The sequence below is a fragment of the Alosa pseudoharengus genome, unplaced genomic scaffold (genome assembly GCF_046254945.1).
Source record: "Alosa pseudoharengus isolate Yale_2024_CS ecotype anadromous, Long Island Sound unplaced genomic scaffold, YU_APseudo_1.1 YU_APseudo_1.1_scf_15, whole genome shotgun sequence".
NCBI classification, from domain to species: Eukaryota; Metazoa; Chordata; class Actinopteri; order Clupeiformes; family Clupeidae; genus Alosa; species Alosa pseudoharengus.
This window is the reverse complement of record NW_027468620.1, coordinates 40,497,978-40,520,809: the sequence shown is the minus strand read 5'-3', so window position 1 is coordinate 40,520,809 and position 22,832 is coordinate 40,497,978. Positions and strand designations below refer to the sequence as shown.

Here is a 22,832-nt window from a genome sequence, read left to right as displayed (position 1 = left end):
CTACAAATGCAGAGGTTGATGAATATAACGTGAAGAGACTGCAAGAGATCTGCCCAGACGCAATCACCATACGTGCTCAAGACTTTGTCCGAAATCCCAAAACTGGAAGAATGGAACGGAAAGTTGGCTTTCACTCAAAAGTTTTCAACTCTTGCTTGCCTAAATGTGTTTCGTTGGGTGTTGGAGCAAGGGTCATGTTGAAGAAAAACATAGATGTGTCTGATGGCCTTGTCAACGGAGCATGTGGCACAGTCGTGGAAATCATTCAGAGTCAACAAGAGGATGACATACCTGCAGCTATCCACGTGGAGTTTGAAGACCCTAATGTAGGAAAGATCCAGAGGTCAAAAGCAAAAAGGGTTTCTGAACGTTCAACGATAGTGGAAGTGCAAGAGGAACAAGTGGCTAATAATGGTGGAGTACGAAGGCAACTGCCGATTAGCCTGGCCTGGTCAGTAACTGTACATAAATGTCAAGGGCTTACTGTTGAAAGGGCTGTTGTATCACTCAAGAAGATCTTTGCTCCAGGGCAAGCATATGTTGCATTGAGTCGTGTGAGAACTCTCGGTGGGCTGATAATTGAGGACTTCAAAGAATCTGCCATATTTTGTGATAAAGTAGATTCGGCTATGAAAAGCTTGCCTAAGTTTAACTTTGGAATGTCTGTTTCATCCAACATGAACCCTGTGTGCACAGTAGCACTTCACAATGTGCAGAGTTTGAATGCTCACATTCAGGATGTTCAATCCCACAAAGCCCTCATGAACGCTGATTGTATTTGCTTAACAGAGACGTGGCTCAATATAGACACTGAAGAAGAGCCACAACTTCCAGGATACGTCTTCAAACATAATCCGAGAGGAAACTGTTACGATGACTCCGAGCCAGCCTTTGCAGCGCTGAAACAACAACAAAGAGGTGGAGTTGGTCTGTATTGTTCAGAAAACATTGATGTGCAGGTGTCAATTCCAGAAAGATGCAATTTGGAATGTCTGTATTTTGAAATACCTCATGCAAATTTGATTGCTGCTGTGTTGTACAGGCCCAGCTCTTATAAGATTGACATGTTTCGAGAACAGTTATTACAGGTCATCTTTGAACTTAAGAAGCATCCAGGGAGGAAACTCATCATGTGTCACGGTTCAGACAGACGACCAGAGGACCACAATTGCGTCACACCAGAAAGTTTATTAAACTTAAGGGAAAAGGGAAGTAGGGAGTGAATGAAGGCTCCAGGGGTTCCAGGGGTAGCCGGGAACGTGCTGTGTCTGTCCCCCCCCCCAGTGGCAGCGAAGCGTCCTGTGATGCCGGTGGTGGGTGGTCCGGAAGTCCTGGGGGGGAACACAGATACAACAGGGCGGATGAAACGAGGCAGAAATACAGTTCAAGGGAAATCCAAAATTCGTAGTAGCAAGGCAGAAGGCTGGTCAGAGTTACCGGGATTGAAGAGTAGTCAGGAGTCGTTACAGCAGAAAGCAGGTCTGGTTTTCAGGGGCAGAAGAGTAGCCAAGATTCAGGCAGGTCCGTGGTCACAAAACAAGAGTCAGCCAGAAGCGCGAGCAAACAGGTTCCGGGTGTGAGCTTTGCAGACGATCTGACAAAGGAGAGCTGAAAGACAGGGCTTTACATACTGGGAGAGGTTAGTGGGTAATGCAGCGCAGCTGGCAGAGTAATTAGAGCAGAGCAGAGCAGAGACAGGTGGAGCTAGTTAGGCTGAGTAGAGAGAGTGGTGAGCAGAGTGGAAGATAATGGAAACCAATTAAGGTGGTAACCCGGTGGAGTGAGAGGGCTCATGACAGAACCCCCCCCCCAAGGGACGGCCCCAGAAGTCCCAAGAGCAGCACCATGCCGGGTGGGAGGAGGGGAGCCGGCGGAGGGCTAGAACTCCTCCGAACGGTCCGAGTGAACGTCCTCATCCTCGGAGGAAGCCGGAGGGTCGTGGTCGGGAGACGGGACAGGTCCCGAAACAGGGTCAGGCACAGGACAGGAAGCCGAGCGGGCAGGACGGTTAGGGACCCCTCTGGGGCGGCCCCTACGGATTGCAGGTTGATCAGGATTCCGTTGGTGGAAGGCGGTGATGAGGGTCCGATCCACAATCCGACAAGCCGGCACCCAGGTCCTTTCCTCAGGTCCATAGCCCTCCCAGTCAACGAGGTACTGGAGACCCCTACCCCTCCGTCTGGACCGAAGCAGGCGGCGGACGGTGTAAACCAGACCACCATCGACGAGCCGTGGAGGAGGAGGAGAAGGCGCAGCAGGGACCAGCGGACTCTCATGAATGGGCTTAATCTTGGACACATGGAAAGTGGGGTGCACCCTCATGGAATTAGGCAGTTGGAGCCGGACAGCAGTTGGACTAATCACTCTTACGATAGGGAATGGGCCAAGGAACCGAGGTGCCAGCTTTCGCGACTCCACCCTGAGTGGCAGGTCCTTTGATGACAACCATACCCTTTGACCAACATGGTAGGTGGGAGCAGGAGTTCTCCGACGGTTGGCCCCGGTAGTGTAGCTGGCAACGGATCTGAGGAGTGTGGCTCGGGCTTGTGACCAGGTGCGGCGACATCGACGGGCAAAAGCAAGTGCAGATGGGCAAGTAACCTCCCCCTCCTGGCTGGCGAATAGAGGAGGCTGGTATCCATAGACACATTGGAAGGGGGACATACCGATGGCAGAGCAGGTCAGGGAATTGTGTGCGTACTCCACCCATGTCAATTGCTGCGACCAGGAGTGGGGGTTGCGGGATGTCATGCATCGCAGTGCCTTCTCGAGCTCCTGATTTGCCCGCTCTGATTGCCCATTGGATTGGGGATGGAATCCGGAAGTCAGACTGACTGTGGCTCCCAGCAGGTGACAGAACTCCTTCCAAAAGGCGGAGGAGAATTGTGGGCCACGGTCAGAAACTACATCCCTTGGCAGTCCGTGGATCCGGAAGACGTGTTCCAGGACCACCTGGGCGGTCTCCTTGGCGGTTGGGAGCTTGGGGAGGGGAACGAAGTGTGCCATCTTGCTGAATCGGTCAACTATGGTGAGAATGACGGTCATGCCACTTGAAGGGGGCAGCCCCGTGACAAAGTCAAGGGCGATGTGAGACCAGGGACGTGTGGGCACAGGCAGGGGCTGCAGCAATCCGGCTGGGGGCTGGCAGGATGACTTGTGTTGGTTGCAGATGGGGCAGGCTTGGACGAATTCCCGTACATCTCTTCTCAGAGAGGGCCACCAGAACCTCTGGGTGAGCAGGTTGTAAGTGCGGGTGGAGCCAGGGTGACAAGCTAGGCGGGAGTCATGTCCCCACTGAATGACCTGGGACCTCAGGTTTTCGGGGACAAAGAGGCGGTCAGCTGGGCAAGCGCTGGGACCTGGCTGGTTACGGAGCGCTTCCAGCACCTGTTCCTCAACGTCCCAGGTCAGAGCTGCTACGATGCAGGGACTTGGCAGAATCGACACAGGATCCTTGGAGGGGGTGTCATCCTTCTGGAATTGACGGGAGAGGGCGTCTGGCTTGGTGTTGCGTGACCCAGGCCGGTATGACAGAGTAAAGTTAAACCTGGTGAAGAACAGGGCCCAGCGGGACTGCCTGGAGTTCAACCGTTTGGCCGTGCGGATGTACTCCAAGTTCTTATGGTCGGTCCAAACGAGGAATGGAACAGTGGACCCCTCCAGCCAGTGACGCCACTCCTCCAGGGCAAGCTTCACAGCCAGCAGCTCTCGGTTCCCTATGTCGTAATTGCACTCAGAGGGGGACAACCGACGTGAGAAAAAGGCACAGGGATGGAGCTTCCTATCCTCCGCAGCCCACTGAGAAATCACAGCACCGACTCCCACATCCGAGGCGTCCACCTCCACAATGAACTGCCGGTCCACATCAGGCATCTGGAGGATGGGAGCGGAGGTGAACCTTACCTTGAGGGTACTGAAGGCTTTGTCGGCTGCTGGGGTCCAGGTGAAGGGTTGCTTGGTGCTGGTTAGAGCAGTGAGAGGAGCAGCAACGGTACTGTAGTTCCGGATAAACTTCCTATAGAAGTTAGCAAACCCCAGAAACTGTTGCAGCTTCTTTCTGTTCTCCGGAACGGGCCATGAAGTGACTGCTGATATCTTGGCAGGATCCATTTGGATACTTCCCTCTGCCACGATGTACCCCAGGAAGGCCACTGTCTTGACGTGAAACTCACATTTCTCCGCCTTGGCGTAGAGGGAATTCTCCAGGAGACGGTGAAGGACTTGCTGGACATGGCGGGTGTGTTCAGACAGGTTTCTGGAGTATATTAAGATGTCATCCAGGTAAACGAAGACAAACTTATTTAACATGTCCCGCAGCACGTCATTCACTAGAGCCTGGAACACAGCAGGAGCATTGGTGAGGCCAAAAGGCATAACCAGATACTCGTAGTGGCCTGTTGGTGTATTGAAAGCGGTTTTCCATTCATCTCCCTCCCGGATCCGCACTAGGTGGTAAGCGTTTCTGAGATCCAACTTGGTAAAAACAGTGGCTCCCTGGAGCAACTCAAAGGCAGAGGTGAGCAGAGGCAGAGGGTAACGGTTCTTCACCGTGATGTCGTTGAGTCCCCTGTAGTCGATGCAGGGGCGAAGAGATCCGTCTTTCTTCCCCACAAAGAAGAAGCCAGCACCAGCAGGAGATGAAGACGGGCGGATTAATCCTGCGGACAGAGAGTCGTTGATGTAGTCCTCCATGGACCTTCTTTCAGGAGCAGACAACGAATAGAGACGGCCCTTTGGAGGGGCTGTTCCAGGGAGGAGGTCAATGGCACAGTCGTACGGTCGGTGAGGGGGCAGAGATGTGGCTCTTGCTTTGTTAAACACTTCTCTGAGACCATGGTAGCATTCTGGGACATTGGATAGGTCAGGAGCAGAGTTGGTGGGTACTGGCCGAGGAGGTAGTGCGGCAGCAAGCAGGCAGGTTCGATGGCAGTCCTCTCCCCACTCCCTGATCACCCCGGTCACCCAGTCGAGCTGAGGGTTGTGCCGGCGGAGCCATGGGTAACCCAGGATGATGGGTTGGCCTGGAGAGGGGAGCAGGTGAAACTGGATAGTTTCTTGATGGTTTCCGGACAGACCCATAGAGACCGGGGCCGTGACATGAGTGACCGATCCGAGTAAGTGTCCGTCCAGTGCCCGGGCAGGAATAGGAGGTGTCAATCGGTGGTTCTCCAGTCCCAGTTGGCGTGCCAGCTTGATGTCCATTATGTTGGCTTCGGCGCCAGAATCCACCAGAGCAGCCAGGGTGTGAGTTGAGTCAAAGAGACGGAGGTGAACTTGCAGCAGGGGTTTGCGGTCGGGGGACTGGACGGTCATTGAGCTCAACCGGACTCCCCCTATGCCCGGTGAGCTTCGGCTTTTAAAGGGCAGGTCACAACACGATGTCCATCACCTCCACAATAGAGACAGAGGTTTGAGGTGAAGCGGCGCTGGCGCTCTGCAGGAGTGAGGGAGGCTCGCCCAATTTCCATGGGCTCAGACTGGTCAAGCTGGCTTGGTTGAGTGGCAGTAGACGACAGGAGCCCAGTCGGATTTCTCCGAATGCCGGTAGTTGGTGGATTTTGGCGCCCCCTCTCACGACGACGGGTCTGTATCCTTCTGTCGATCCGGACAGCCAGTGCGATGGCTTCGTCAAGGGTGGAAGGCAGTTCATGGGAGACCAACTCGTCCTTGATATAGTCGGCCAAGCTATGGAAGAATGCGTCCACCAACGATGGTGTGTTCCAAGAACTTCGTCTTGCCAGGGTTCGGAAGTCGATGGAATGGTCTGCAACTGTACGTCTGCCTTGCCGAATACTGAACAGTTCACGAGACGCCTCTGCAGTTGGTGAATCCAGGTCAAACACCTTCAGCATCTCCTCAGCAAACAGGTCGAAGGTTGCACATGCAGGGGTTTGACGTTCGAACTCTGCTGTTCCCCAGAGTCGAGCTCGGCCCGTCAGGTGAGTGATGGCATACCCAACTTTAGCCCCTTCAGTGGCGAAGGTCCTTGGCTGCAAGGAGAACTGAAGTCGGCAGCTAGTCAGGAATGGCCGGACCTGGGTTGAATCGCCGTTGAACCGCTCTGGGTTTCCGATCTTGGGTTCCGGGACAGCGGCTGCAATGACCGGGGCAGGTAACTCGGGGGCTGGGCTGGTGGGCAGACTGACTGGAACTGGGCCGGTGGGCGGAGTGGCTGGGGTAAGGTTGGTGAGGAGTTGGATGATCATGCCGAGTTGTTGTTGCTGCTGCTGGAACTGCTGCTGTTGTTGCTGGAACTGCTGATGCTGTTGGTGGCCGACCTGAAGCAGGGAGGCAATGTCGCCGCTCATGCGGGCTAATCCTCTCTCAGTGTGTTCCAGGCGTTGCATGGCGGTGGGTTGCTCAGGTTCATCGGCTTCCATGTCGGGGGAAGTGTGCGCTGAGTCCATGATGGTCAGATCGTACTGTCACGGTTCAGACAGACGACCAGAGGACCACAATTGCGTCACACCAGAAAGTTTATTAAACTTAAGGGAAAAGGGAAGTAGGGAGTGAATGAAGGCTCCAGGGGTTCCAGGGGTAGCCGGGAACGTGCTGTGTCTGTCCCCCCCCCCAGTGGCAGCGAAGCGAATCCTGTGATGCCGGTGGTGGGTGGTCCGGAAGTCCTGGGGGGGAACACAGATACAACAGGGCGGATGAAACGAGGCAGAAATACAGTTCAAGGGAAATCCAAAATTCGTAGTAGCAAGGCAGAAGGCTGGTCAGAGTTACCGGGATTGAAGAGTAGTCAGGAGTCGTTACAGCAGAAAGCAGGTCTGGTTTTCAGGGGCAGAAGAGTAGCCAAGATTCAGGCAGGTCCGTGGTCACAAAACAAGAGTCAGCCAGAAGCGCGAGCAAACAGGTTCCGGGTGTGAGCTTTGCAGACGATCTGACAAAGGAGAGCTGAAAGACAGGGCTTTACATACTGGGAGAGGTTAGTGGGTAATGCAGCGCAGCTGGCAGAGTAATTAGAGCAGAGCAGAGCAGAGACAGGTGGAGCTAGTTAGGCTGAGTAGAGAGAGTGGTGAGCAGAGTGGAAGATAATGGAAACCAATTAAGGTGGTAACCCGGTGGAGTGAGAGGGCTCATGACATCATGGGAGACTTCAATGAGGACATCTTTGTATCGTCTACAATTCTCAAGTTACTGGAACGGCATGGGTACACTCAACATGTGCAAGCAGCTACAACTGAAAAAGGTACATTAATAGATCATGTCTACATTAAAGGCACAGAAGATGTAATTGTTGAAGTTGTGCTGACATACTACAGTTTTCATGAAGCGATACTGATCTCACTGTTGTAATGTTTTCTGTGATTAATAATATTTGTCTTTGAATAGGTAGGCATTTATGTTCTGGCTATGTTACACATGACGTCATTATGAGTTCACTTCATATTCCGTCCGCTAAGTGGGGTTTGGGTGGGTGGGTGGTGGCAAGGAGAGAGCATAACACTGGACGGTCCTTGCAAGGGATGGGAGGGGTATGGGGGCCATTTTCCAAAAGAAGTTGCAAATAACGGTAAAGATATACAGATGAATATGTAAATATCAGGAAGCTATACAGTTGATTTATTATCTAGACAACTATTTTTTTTTTTAAGTCAGCAGATCATTCCTTAATTGTCTAAAGCATTTTAGACTATGTCTTGTTAATGTTTGTCAAATTATTTCATTTTGGTTACATTACACTAGCCTCGTAAGACCATCCTGATCTCGCGAGCTTCAGGGTTTCACTCGCAGATCAGTCTGGATACTTTCCGTTAAAGAAAATTTGGAGCAGTTCACCAAACGAACGTCCAATCAGCGTTGGCTTTGAGGCGGGTTGAGGTGTGACGCAACGAACAACATGACGGCATCCACAGAGATGAGCATAGCTATCGCGCAAGTTTTATTCAAATTAGAAAGTATTCCTGGGTAAACTGTGAAGCTATGAGTCTCAGCCATGCAGCTGGGAGGAATGAACGACACAGACATCCTCCACGGCTGATTCCAGTTCATAATGGAGGAATATAGCCTACTATCTTCAGAAGTGTATAGGGCCTACCGTGAAAACTTGATGGGAATTGTCGTTGATTAGGTTCATAAATGGTACGTTAAAACATCTTAACGTTTGTCACGTTACCTAACTTAATTGTATGTTAAACGGCATTAGAAGAATACTTTGTTCATCTAATTGATTGATTTGGCCCGTCGATAACCAACAAAGGTGGTGATAGACAGATGGTTTATCCAATCAGCTAACCAGTATGTCCGCCCCTTCCCAAAAGTTCTTCAATGAAAAGTTCCCAGATGGATATGCGGAGCAAATCCATCTGGCGGAGTCAGGTTAACATTAGACCACCATTACACCAAGTTATGCGTAATGCTTTAAATGCTAAAAAGAGTCCAAATTAAAGTTTTAATCAATGGACAGACATATCACTCTATTGAATGATTTTATCTTTACCGTTATTGTAAAACCTTAACATTATCAGTGAATTACAGTTAAGATGATAACAGTCAATAACAGCAAACACAGCAGTTCAATTTTAGTGTACAAAAAAAGGATAACAGTAAAATAAAATTAACCATATTATTTGACACGGATATCACAGTCAGTTGAAGACTGGTATTATTATTGCAACACTGAGTTAAAGGACAACAATACCTTAAATCTTCAATGAAGTGAAAAAATAAATTATGTATGAATGAATTGTCTTGAGATTATATAAGAATGGTGAAAACAAACAAAGAAAACAAATCTTAAGTGCAACTTCTTTTGGAAAATGGCCCCCATACAGGGAACTTTTTTGTTCAACATTTTTATGAATTATGGAATTATACCAAGTGGACAGTCATGCCATTGCTGTTTATCATGCATATCGAAGGTGTCCAAATTACCACCAATTTGCAGCTAAGCTACAGTTTTCAACAGTTGTGTGACACAAAAAGTGTACCTGGTTCACCCTTATTGGTGTCATACTGACAAATGCTTTGGTACAGTAAAATCATGATACCATGAAGACCACTTGAGATAGTGCTGATTACAGACAAACCCTTGTCATTTACTGTGGGATCAGTTCTGTTCCCTTTAAGCTGACACAGGTCAGAGGCCCAGCCTCATGTCGCTGCAACACCAGTTTTTCTTGGAAAAGGGCAGAATCTCCAAGGACATTCTGTTTGGTGGAGTTGCCACCAGCACCAGGGCAGTTGAAGGACATGAAAGCCATGGACAGCAATGCAGTCTGCTGAGACAAGCATGTGAGTAAACATGCTTGCTGGAGATAGGTGATGTGTAAAGGGGGAAATTCAGAGGACACAGTCAGAAGAATACCATTTGGATAAAAAAAAAAACCCAGCAGCAACAGCCATTATTTCTGTGTCGGACTATACAGCCATTTTTAGCAGTGATTTCTATGTCTACGAGACTGACAAGTGGCGTCTTAGCACTGTGTATCTTTCATACCAATTGAACTGAATAATAATAATAATAATATATGTTTATTTTACTGTATATAGCGCCTTTCTGAAACCCAAGGTCGCTTTACATAGTATAAGGAAAACACCTTGTCTGAGTGATGAAAATACATGTTAGCAGTCATTTACATATTCAGCAATGTCCACTTGGTATGCAGTTCTGTAAACAGGGTCTAATACACATGGTGAATCAAAGTAAATTGCATTGTTAAAGTAGTTAAAATATGTATCAGTTGATTATTTTATTTACAAATCTGTTACAATATATTGACAGACTTTAGATAAATATTTTGTTTATGTAAAAATGTTATGTTTTGACACGAAGAATTCAGAGAAGAAAGTTTATTTTTGTTTCTAAGTTTTCGATTGGGTGAGGACAATTCAGTCGGCTACTTAATCAACCCAGGACAATTTTCAGCCATTAGTCCTGTACAACTACTTGAAATAAGACATATTTATTGGTTTAAGTTTTATTTTTTCTGCCTGTGTGATGCGTTGTTCGTTTTCCATTTGGGCCTGATTTTATATTAGGCTGCTCTTTTGTGTTCTGTTCTTTTGTGTTGGGACTGATTTGATTTGACTAATTTAGATAGTGTGTAACATGTTAGGCCTACTTTACTTGTTGATACATTGAATGAACTATTTTTATTTTGTTTTGTTTTATGTTATTATCAATTAATCTGAAGTATGTTTTGGCATGGATAATTACAAAGAAGGAAAAAGTAGGACGAGTTATTGATATTATATCAGAAAAGTTACTTATGCTCTATGAATTTCATTTCATATTGGCATATGGAATCTGTTCACTAACATATTGCTAAATTTCACTGCTGGATCTGTACAATTAACCACCACAAAACAATGGACTGAATATGGAGTGCAAGAAGTCCTACTTTGTAAGACAAAACTGAACCAACCACTACAGAGGTTTGGAGTCGGAAATGCCGTCATGCTCTTCTGACATATTGACATTATGTGAGTATCCATTATATGATATATATAACTGTACATTTTTGTACAAGACAGGCATCCTAATTCTGATTCATGCACTTTTGACAGGATGTAAACTTTAAGAAAAAGACATGTTGGTTTATTTTACCTGTAACAATAGCATGTAGACCTTTATTGTAAATGTACATCTGCTGTCAAATAACCATACAGAAAATGTTGGCCAAGGCCCAGCAACTAGCCTTTCGAGTGACCTGCATCAGACACAGGGCATGCTGAGGATCACGGACATCCACCAACAACGCAGCCTTCGGAGTGACATGCACCAGTCATGCTGAGGATCACAGACATCCGCCAGCAACGCAGCCTTCCGAGTGACCTGCACCAGTCCAGCTGCGAATCACAGACATCCACCAGCAACGCAGCTTTTTGCGTCACCTGCACCAGTCAGAGCCTGCTGAGGATCACAGCCATCCGCCAGCCTCAGAGCCTTCCGAGTGTCCTACACCAGTTCTACTGAGGATCACGGACATCAGCCAGCCCCACATCCTTCAGAGTGACCTGCACCAGTCCTGCTGCGGATCACAGACATCGGCCAGCAACGCAGCCTTCCCAATAAACTGCACCAGTCACAGATCCTGCTGCGGATGACAAACAACCGCCAGCAGCACAGCCTTTCGAGTGACCTGCACCAGACACAGGGCCTGCTGCGGACCACGGACATCCGCCAGCAACGTAGCCTTCCCAAAGAACTGCACCAGTCACAGAGCCTGCTGCGGACAGCGGACATCTGCTAGCCATGCAGCCTTGCAAGGGACCTGCACCAATCACAGGGCCTGCTGAGAATCACAGACATGCACTAGCAATGCAGCCTATCAAGATCTTATATTAAGGTTATGTAAGTATCCGTGTTTTTCTTTTGCCAAAAGATGCAATCTAAATGTTTATGCATATTTAGTAGGATGTACATTTTATACACTATTAATGAATAGACATTTTCCTTTCTAACACCTGTGCAACGAAATAATGTATACTTTTACTGTAAATTTACATGTGCTCTAAAACTACCTTACAGATAATGTTTACCAAGTCTCAAAGAATACCTGCTGAGAGACTTCAGAGCCGAGGTGTGGCCACTGCCACAGGTATGCACAGAGCTTGTCAATGCGTCTGTTCCCTGGGACACACCAATGGCGAGGACTGCTGAGGCTCATCCGCTCATCTGCCAGCCACACAACCTATCGAACCACCTGTACCAGACGGAGAGCCTGTTGAGACTCCTCCTTTTTCATTGTTGGTTGTGGTGGTGCAGAGGGACTTGTACTTGTCAAAGAGCCTGTTCAGGGTCATGGACCTCCACCAGCCTTGCAACCAATAGCGGTTACCTGTAACAGTCAGAGCCTGTTTAGGCTCATGGATCAGCCTTGGTACCTGCTGAGGTTCATGTAGCTGATCTTGGCCATTTGCAACAACACTACCAGACAGTATTATAAAGGGCAATGAGCTGTAGATGTGGCCATCTACTGACTACCGGTTAAGAAGATTAAATTTGTCCTGTAGATTGGTATAGGCCCATTTAGTAATACAAGCGAATTATAAATAATTGGGGATTTAACAACTTCATGTTTTGCACTTGTGTGGTCAAGTATTTATATATGTTTTTGCATTTTGTCAGTTTTATTTTTTACTATTTTGGGCATGGTTGTTTTTTGTTTTGTCATTGTTTTGTATGGAACTTTCTTTTTCTTACATTAAATTTGATACAATAATTCTAAAAAAATTATCATACTATCATACTATCCAGGAGGTTAGTTTTCAGGTTATTTGTTTGCATAATATCATGCAATTTCTACCTCTGCAATTGGAACACTTATTGTTAATAATGTTTTGATTATAAACCAGAATAATTCTAGAAATGTGTTAATATGTTTATATCTTATGCAATTGAGTAGAAAACGTGTCATGAGAATCACATGAGAAATATTATGAATGTTTAAAGATTGTTTTGCCTACCAGAGTTGTAGCAGATTATCAATGACTTCAATAAAATAGTCTGAAATGTAACCAACTAACCACACTTAGAGATTAACTAAGCTAAATGTGAAGGATTTAATTACATATCACTAGCTATGCTATAATCAAAGTGTTATTAATAAAGTACACATACTTATCTTTCTTTAGTAAAAAAAGACTTTGATTATTCAGTGACTTTTTTAAATTAATGAACTTAAACATGTCAAGTTTTACATCCTTATACATGAACTGTTATGAATAAAAATGACATTGACGTCAAACATTGGCACGTGTTGGCCAAAATAAATTGTTCAATATTATTACACAGCTAGTGAGTTTTAAATACAAACACATCAACAATTACAAGCCAAAATGTATTTGTGTATTTTTGCTACTTGTAGCACACCCTTGAGGTCAAAGGTCACCAAATGTCGTGTGCCACCTCAAAATGGGATCCCGAGTCTGCATAGTAAGTTTGGAATTGATGCAGAGATCTTTACCGCTTTACCGCTGATTTCAATTGTCAAATGCTTCAAATGTGTGACCTGTGACAGTTTAGTTTCACTTCTGCTAAAATCGAATATGGCGGAAAGGATGGGTCAAATGTTAAGTGTGTGAACGTGTGTCCAACTTTGACCTGATGGTGGTGCTAGAGCGCTCAAGGTGCCAACATAAAACATTTTTGACACTTGATACACAAAGGTCACCACATTTTTTGAGCATTTCCCTAATGTGATCATGAGTCTATGTACTAAGTTTGGATATGATACATGAAAGGGTTGCTGAGATATGAGCTCACTTCCTGTTTGGCGGCTTCGCCACCGATTTCGATTGGCTGTTTCGGGCGAATGCTTTTGTCAATAATTCCAGTTTAGGCAGTGATAAGGCATGTTCTGAGGATGGTCTGTGCCAATTTTGGTGAAAATCAGATGAAATTTGTGAACTGTGAAAACTTGTTTGTGTTTTTGATTAAATCCAATATGGCAGCCGAATCAATTACGATGACATCACAAATTGGCTTGGGTCGGCCTAAGGAACTCCAACAGTATTGCCATACACCACTAGTGCGTTTTAATTCTAAGCACAAAAGCAGCTACAGGCCAAAAGGCATGTTTCTTAATTACAGCACCACCTAGATGTCAAAGGTCACCAGATTTCTTGTGCATCCCCCTGATTGGGTCCTGAGTCCATCCACCAAGTTTGGCTTTGATACATGGCAGGGTTGCTGAGGTATGAGCTCACTTCCTTTTTGGCGGCTTCACCACCAAATTCGATTGGCTGTTACAGCCGAATGCTTCTGTCAATTGTTCCAGACAGAAATGCACTGATAAGGCATGGTCTGAAGATGGTCTCTGCCAATTTTGGCGAGGATCCGCTGAAATTTGTGACCTGCGAAAACTTTTTGATGTTTTTGATTAAATCCAATATGGCGGCCGAATCAATTACGATGACATCACAAATTGGCTAAGGTTGGCCTAAGGACCTCCGACAGTACTACCAGAGACCACTAGTGTGTTTTAATTCTAAGGACAACTGCAGTTACAGGCCAAAAGGCATGTTTCTTAATTACAGCGCCCCCTAGAGGTCAAAGGTCACCAGATTTCTTGAGCGTCCCCATGATTGGGTCCTGAGTCCATGTACTTAGTTTGGTTATGATAGATCAATGGGTTGCTGAGATATGAGCTCACTTCCTGTTTGGCGGCTTCGCCACAAATTTCTATTGGCTGTTACGCGCGAACGGTTTTAGTTCCGAAGACAAAAAGCAATGCATTAATGAGGCATGGTCTGTAGATGATATATGTAAAGATTGATGTCGATCGGACAAAATTTGTGACCTCTGATACGTTTTAAGTGATTTTGATGAAATCCAAAATGGCGGAAAATCCATCATGGCGGAAAATGACGACATATGGTACGTTGAACTCGGCTTGGTCCAAGGATTCCAATGATACCTCATTTTTGACAATCGGGTCAACAGGTCAGAAGTTACGTGCGTGAACGCAAGTCCAACTTTGGCCTGTTGGTGGCGCTAGAGCACGGGAGGTGCCGACATGAAACTTGGTGACATGAATCAATGGACTGTCTTAAATCAGTGTGCCAAATGTCAGAACTTTTTGCCAGACGGTTCTATGGGCTGCCATTGACCTCCATTGCAAAATAATGCGCATCAGCAGCTACAGGCCAAAAGGCATGTTTCTCAATTACAGCGCCCCCTAGAGGTCAAAGGTCACCAGATTTATTGAGTGTCCCCCTGATTGGGTCCTGAGTCCAAGCACCCAGTTTGGCTTTGATACATGCAAGGGTTGCTGAGATATGAGCTCACTTCCTGTTTGGCGGCTTCGCCACAAATTTCGATTGGCTGTTACAGCCGAATGCTTCTGTCAATTGTTCCAGAAAGCAATGCACTGATAAGGCATGGTCTGAAGATGGTCTCTGCCAATTTTGGTGAGGATCCGCTGAAATTTGTGACCTGCGAAAATTTTTAAGTTTTTTTGATTGAACCCAATATGGCGGCCGAATCAATTACGATGACATCACAAGTTGGCTTGGGTTAGCCTTTGGACCTCCAACAGTATTACCAGACACCACTAGTGCATTTTAATTATAAGCACAACTGCAGCTACAGGCCAAAAGGCATGTTTCTTAATTACAGCGCCCCCTAGAGGTCAAAGGTCACCAGATTTCTTGAGCGTCCCCCTGATTGGGTCCTGAGTCCATGTACTTAGTTTGGTTATGATAGATCAATTGGTTGCTGAGATATGCGCTCACTTCCTGTTTGGCGGCTTCGCCACAAATTTTGATTGGCTGTTACGCGCGAACGGTTTTAGTTCCGGAGACAAAAAGCAATGCATTAATGAGGCATGGTGTGTAGATGATATCTTTGAAGTTTGGTGTCGATCGGACAAAATTTGTGACCTCTGATACATTTTAAGTGATTTTGATGAAATCCAAAATGGCGGAAAATCCATCATGGCGGAAAATGACGTCATAGGGTGCCTTGAACTCGGCATGGTCCAAGGATTCCAGCAATACCTCATTTTTGAAAATCGGACTGACAGGTCAAAAGTTACGTGCGTGAACGCACGTCCAACTTTGGCCTGTTGGTGGCGCTAGAGTGCTTGAGGTGCCATCATGAAACTTGGTGATATTAATCATGGGACAGTCCCTAATCAGTGTGCCAAATTTCACAACTTTTTACCAGACGGTTCTATGGGCTGCCATAGACTTCAATGGCAGAGGAAAGATGTTGAATAATAACTAGAAAAGCATTTCCTGAAGGAAATACAGTGCATGAAAATGCAAAAATAGCATGCTAATAATGTTAAAATGCTAACAATGTTAACCATGAGACTTAGCTTACCTAGCTAATCATTTTTAGTAGTTTTGCAAAAAATGCTAACTAGCATGCTAACATGCTAGCATGCTAACTATATGACTTAGCTAACTTAGCTAATCATTTTTAGGAGTTTTGCAAAAAATGCTAACTAGCATGCTAACATGCTAACTATGCTAACCATGTGACTTAGCTAACTTAGCTAATCATTTTTAGTAGTTTTGCAAAAAATGCTAACTAGCATGCTAACATGCTAGCATGCTAACTATGCTAACTATGTGACTTAGCTAACTTAGCTAATCATTTTTAACAGTTTTGCAAAAAATGCTAACTAGCATGCTAACATGCTAGCATGTTAACTATGCTAACCATGTGACTTAGCTAACTTATCTAATCATTTTTAGCAGTTTTGCAAAAAATGCTAACTAGCATGCTAACATGCTAGCATGCTAACTATGCTAACCATGTGACTTAGCTAACTTAGCTAATCATTTTTAGCAGTTTTGTAAAAAATGCTAACTAGCATGCTAACATGCTAGCATGCTAATTATGCTAACCATGTGACTTAGCTAACTTAGCTAATCATTTTTAGCAATTTTGTAAAAAATGCTAACTAGCATGCTAACATGCTAGCATGCTAACCATGTGACTTAGCTAACTTAGCTAATCATTTTTAGTAGTTTTGCAAAAAATGCTAACTAGCATGCTAACATGCTAGCATGCTAGCATGCTAACATGCTAACTATGCTAACCATGCTAACTAGCTACAGTGGGTAGGAGTCATAGTTGATGACAAGTAACAGTTACAATGGCTGAACAGTTAAAAAGTTCAATAGTTTAAAGGCTTAAATTGTTTAACAGTGAAATATTGTAGTGAGGACTTTTATTTTGAAACAGTTTTTGGCAGAGGAAGCAGTTGAACAGGATGTGTAGTCTTAATAGGGCCAGTTTGTATGCTTAAAGCCTGAAAGTGGCAGTTGATCCAGGTGGCCCGAACACCTGCCACAGGATTCTAATTGCTGTGATGTCATAAAGGGCAATGTTAAGTCAATGGGGAAATTTTGATAGTTTTTAATTAATAGTTTAAAAAGTATAAAAGTTACAAAGATGAAAAATACATAGCACTCTTATCCCAAGTAAGACCTACGTAACAAAGTTTGAATGAAGTTTCTACGTTAAACGGTTGAAGCTGCATTAAATGCGTTAGAAGAAGAAGAAGAATAAGAAGAAGCCTAGGAAGAACAGTACAGTGCATTTTCATGCACTGTAATAATAAGAAATCATAGAAACACAATGGGTGCCTTCGCAGCTTCGCTGCTTGGCCCCCAAATATAGCTGCAAGCAGCAATGAGGGGGCCAAGCAGAATAGGCCGGAGTAGCCACGGCGACAAGATAGAACTCAGCAGACACCCGGGATCGATCAACAGGGCTGAGTATTGCCACCGCCTCCGCCAGCCAGCCCCCCCCCCCCCACCTAATCACCCCAGCCCGTCCCACCCCGTCCTGCCCTGCCCTGCCCTGCCCTTGCACGCACGCATTAGAATTAACTGGATGGAACATGTTGTCATCAGTTTCACATCAAAAAATAAAAGATTGATAAAACACATCAGCAACTACACATCAAAATGCAATATTGCTAATGGCAGCACCCCCTACAGGTCAACTGTCACCAAATGTTTTGAGCGTCCTCCTAATGGGGTCATGAATATATGTAGTAACTTTGGTTATGATACATGGCAGGGTTGCTGAGATATGAGCTCACTTCCTGTTTGGCGGCTTCGCCACCAATTTCGATTGGCTGTTATGGGCGAATGCTTTTTTCAATTGTTATAGAGAGCAATATATTGATAGGTTATGGTCTGAAGATGGTTTGTGCCAATTTTGGTGAGGATCCGCTGAAATTTGTGACCTGCGAAAACTTGTACGTGTTTTTGATTAAATCCAATATGGCGGCCGAATCAATTACGATGACATCACAAGTTAACTTGGGTCGGCCTAAGGACCTCCAACAGTATTACCAGACACCACTAGTGTGTTTTAATTCTAAGCACAACTGCAGCTACAGGCCAAAAGGCATGTTTCTTAATTACAGCGCCCCCTAGAGGTCAAAGGTCACCAGATTTCTTGAGCGTACCCCTGATTGGGTCTTGAGTCCATATACTAAGGTTGGTTATGATAGATGAATGGGTTGCTGAGATACGAGCTCACTTCCTGTTTGGCGGCTTCGCCGTAAATTTTGATTGGATATTACGGGTGAACGGTTTAAGTTCCGAAGACAAAACACCACAACTTTTGTGAGGCTTAGTCTGAAGATCATGTATGTCAAGTTTGGTGACAATCGGACAAAATTTGTGACCTGTGAAAAATTAGTTTCACTTTCACTAAAATCCAATATGGCGGAAAATCCATCATGGCGGAAAATGACGTCATAGGGTGCGTTGAACTCGGCCTGGTCCAAGGATTCCAATGGTACCTCATTTTTCTAAATCGGATCAACAGGTCAAAAGTTACGTGCGTGAACGCACGTCCAACTTTGGCCTGTTGGTGGCGCTAGAGCCTTGGAGGTGCTGACATGAAACTTGGTGAAATTAATTATGGGACTGTCCCTAATCAGTGTGCCAAATTTCACAACTTTTCACCAGACGGTTCTATGGGCTGCCATAGACTCCAATGGCGGAAGAAAGATGTTAAATAATAATAATAAGAAATCATAGAAACACAATGGGTGCCTTCGCAGCTTCGCTGCTTGGCCCCCAAATATAGCTGCAAGCAGCAATGAGGGGGCCAAGCAGAATAGGCCGGAGTAGCCACGGCGCCAAGATAGAACTCAGCAGAAACCCGGGATCAACAGGGCTGAGTATTGCCACCGCCTCCGCCAGCCAGCCCCCCCCCCCCACCTAATCACCCCAGCCCGTCCTGCCCTGCCCTCCCCTTGCACGCACGCATAAGAATTAACTGGATGGAACATGTTGTCATCAGTTTCACATCAAAAAATAAAAGATTGATAAAACACATCAGCAACTACACATCAAAATGCAATATTGCTAATGGCAGCACCCCCTACAGGTCAAATGTCACCAAATGGTTTGAGCGTCCTCCTAATGGGGTCATGAATATATGTAGTAACTTTGGTTATGATACATGGCAGGGTTGCTGAGATATGAGCTCACTTCCTGTTTGGCGGCTTCGCCACCAATTTCGATTGGCTGTTATGGGCGAATGCTTTTGTCAATTGTTATAGAGAGCAATATATTGATAGGTTATGGTCTGAAGATGGTTTGTGCCAATTTTGGTGAGGATCCGCTGAAATTTGTGACCTGCGAAAACTTGTACGTGTTTTTGATTAAATCCAATATGGCGGCCGAATCAATTACGATGACATCACAAGTTACCTTGGGTCGGCCTAAGGACCTCCAACAGCATTACCAGATACCACTAGTGCTTTTTAATTCTAAGCACAACTGCAGCTACAGGCCAAAAGGCATGTTTCTTAATTACAGCGCCCCCTAGAGGTCAAAGGTCACCAGATTTCTTGAGCGTCCCCCTGATTGGGTCCTGAGTCCATGTACTAAGTTTGGTTATGATAGGTGAATGGGTTGCTGAGATATGAGCTCACTTCCTGTTTGGCGGCTTCGCCGCACAATTCGATTGGCTGTTACGCGCGAATGGTTATAGTTCCGAAGACAAATTGCAATGCATTAATGAGGCATGGTCTGTAGATGATATCTGTGAAGTTTGGTATCAATTGGACAAAATTTGTGACCTGTGAAGACATTTCAGGTTTTTTGATGAAATCCAATATGGCGGAAAATCCATCATAGCGGAAATTGACGTCATAGGGTGCGTTGAACTCAGCTTGGTCCAAGGATTCCAACGATACATAATTTTTGACAATCGGCCATACGGGTCAAAAGTTACGTGCGTGAACGCACATCCAACTTTGGCCTGTTGGTGGCGCTAGAGCGCTTGAGGTGCCGGAATGAAACTTGGTGAAATGAATTATTGGACTGTCCCAAATTAGTGTGCAAAATTGTATAACTTTTTACCAGACGGTTCTATTGGCTGCCATTGACTTCCATTGCAAAATAATGCGCATCAGCAACTACTGGCCAAAATGCATTTTTGTCAATTACGGTGCCTCCTAGAGGTCAAATGTCACCAGATTTCTTGAGCGTCCTCCCGATGGGGTCTGAGGTACATGTACTAAGTTTGGTTTTGATACATGAAAGCGTTGCTGAGATATGAAATCACTTCCTGTTTGGCGGCTTCGCCGCAAATTTCGATTGGCTGGTACAGGCCAATGCTTCTGTCAATTGTTCCAGAAATCAATGCACTCATCAGGCATGGTCTGAAGATGGTCTCTGCCAATTTTGGTGAAGAACAGATGAAATTTGTGACCTGCGAAAACTTGTACGTGTTTTTGATTAAATCCAATATGGCGGCCGAATCAATTACGATGACATCACAAGTTTGCTTGGGTCGGCCTAAGGACCTCCAACAGTATTATCAGACACCACTAGTGCGTTTTAATTCTAAGCAAAACTGCAGCTACAGGCCAAAAAGCATGTTTCTTAATTACAGCGCCCCCTAGAGGTCAAAGTTCACCAAATTTCTTGAGCGTCCCTCTGGTTGGATCCTTACCTCATGCACCAAGTTTGTCTTTGATACATGCAAGGGTTGCTGAGATATGAGCTCACTTCCTGTTTGGCGGCTTCGCCGCAAATTTCGATTGGATATTACGGGTGAACAGTTATAGTTCCGAAGACAAAACACCACAACTTTTGTGCGGCTTGGTCTGAAGATCATGTGTGTCAAGTTTGGTGACGATCGGACAAAATTTGTGACCTGTGAAGTTTTAGTTTCACTTTCACTTAAATCCAATATGGCGGAAAATCCATCATGGCGGAAAATGACGTCATAGGGTGCGTTGAACTCGGGTTGGTCCAAGGATTCCAACGGTACCTCATTTTTCAAAATCGGGTCAACAGGTCAAAAGTTACGTGCGTGAACGCACGTCCAACTTTGGCCTGTTGGTGGCGCTAGAGCCCTCGAGGTGCCGACATGAAACTTGGTGAAAGTAATCATGGGACTGTCCCTAATCAGTGTGCCAAATTTCACAACTTTTCACCAGACGGTTCTATGGGCTGCCATAGACTCCAATGGCAGAGGAAAGATGTTAAATAATAATAATAAGAAATCATAGAAACACAATGGGTGCCTTCGCAGCTTCGCTGCTTGGCCCCCAATAATAAGAAATCATAGAAACACAATGGGGCTTCGCAGCTTCGCTGCTTGGCCCCCAATAAGAAATCATAGAAACACAATGGGGCTTCGCAGCTTGGCCCCCAATAAGAAATCATAGAAACACAATGGGGCTTCGCAGCTTCGCTGCTTGGCCCCCAAATATAGCTGCAAGCAGCAATGAGGGGGCCAAGCAGAATAGGCCGGAGTAGCCACGGCGACAAGATAGAACTAAGCAGACACCCGCGATCAACACTTTCAACAAGTGTCACATCAAAACATAGCTGATTTTGTAGGGCTGAAACAGGGCTGAGTATTGCTGCTGCCTCCGCCAGCCAGCCCCCCACCTAATCAACCCTGCCCGTCCCACCCCGTCCTGCCCCCGCCCCGCCCTTGCACGCACGCATTAGAATGAACTGGATGGAACATGTTGTCATCAGTTTCACATCAAAAAATAAAAGATCGATAAAACTACAGCAACTACAGATCAAAATGCAATATTGCTAATTGCAGCGCCCCCTACAGGTCAAAGGTCACCAAATGTTTTGAGCGTCCTCCTGATGGGGTCATGAATATATGTAGTAAGTTTGGTTATGATACATGGCAGGGTTGCTGAGATATGAGCTCACTTCCTGTTTGGCGGCTTCGCCACCAATTTCGATTGGCTGTTACGGGTGAATGCTTTTGTCAATTGTTCCAGAAATCAATATATTGATAGGTTATGGTCTGAAGATGGTCACGACCAATTTTGGTGAGGATCCGCTGAAATTTGTGACGTGCGAAAACTTGTACGTGTTTTTGATTAAATCTAACATGGCGTCCGAATCAATTACGATGACATCACAAGTTGGCCTGGGTCGGCCTAAGGACCTCCAACAGTATTACCAGACACCACTAGTACATTTTAATTCCAAACACAACAGCAGCTACAGGGCAAAAGGCATGTTTCTTAATTACAGCGCCCCCTAGAGGTCAAAGGTCACCAGATTTCTTGAGCGTCCCCCTGATTGGGTCCCGAGTCCATGCACCAAGTTTAGCTTTGATACATGCAAGGGTTGCTGAGATATGAGCTCACTTCCTGTTTGGCGGCTTCTCCGCAAGTTTCGATTGGCTGTTAAAGCCGAATGCTACTGTCAATTGTTCCAAAAAGGAAAGCACTGATAAGGCATGGTCTGAAGATGGTCTCTGCCAATTTTGGTGAGGATCCGCTGAAATTTGTGACCTGCAAAAATTTGTATGTGTTTTTGATTAAATCCAATATGGCGGCCGAATCAATTACGATGACATCACAAGTTGACTTGGGTCGGCCTAAGGACCTCCAACAGTATTACCAGACACCACTAGTGCATTTTAATTCTAAGGACAACTGCAGCTACAGGCCAAAAGGCATGTTTATTAATTACAGCGCCCCCTAAAGGTCAAAGGTCACCAGATTTCTTGAGCGTCCCCCTGATTGGTTCCTGAGTCCATGTACTAAGTTTGGTTATGATAGGTGAATGGGTTGCTGAGATATGAGCTCACTTCCTGTTTGGCGGCTTCGCCGCAAATTTCGATTGGCTGTTACGCGCGAACGGTTTTAGTTCCGAGGACAAAAAGCAATGCATTAATGAGACATGGTCTGTAGATGATATCTGTGAAGTTTGGTGTCGATCGGACAAAATATGTGACCTGAGAGGACTTTTTAGTGTTTTTGATGAAATCCAATATGGCGGAAAATCCATCATGGCGGAAATTGACGTCATAGGGTGCGTTGAACTCGACTTTTTCCAAGGATTACAACGATGCCTCATTTTTGACAATCGGCCATACGGGTCAAAAGTTACGTGCCTGAACGCACATC

At 45.6% G+C, this 22,832-nt stretch overlaps 1 long non-coding RNA gene across 1 annotated transcript; it reads right to left on the bottom strand.

The window, feature by feature from the left end:
• Positions 1-1,168: 1,168 nt before the first annotated feature.
• Positions 1,169-1,598, bottom strand: LOC143124711 (uncharacterized). The gene is made up of 2 exons (XR_012987076.1): positions 1,438-1,598; positions 1,169-1,331 (listed from the first exon to the last, which is right to left on the bottom strand). It is a non-coding gene; the product is annotated as an uncharacterized LOC143124711 (long non-coding RNA).
• Between the last annotated feature and the right edge of the window lie 21,234 nt (positions 1,599-22,832).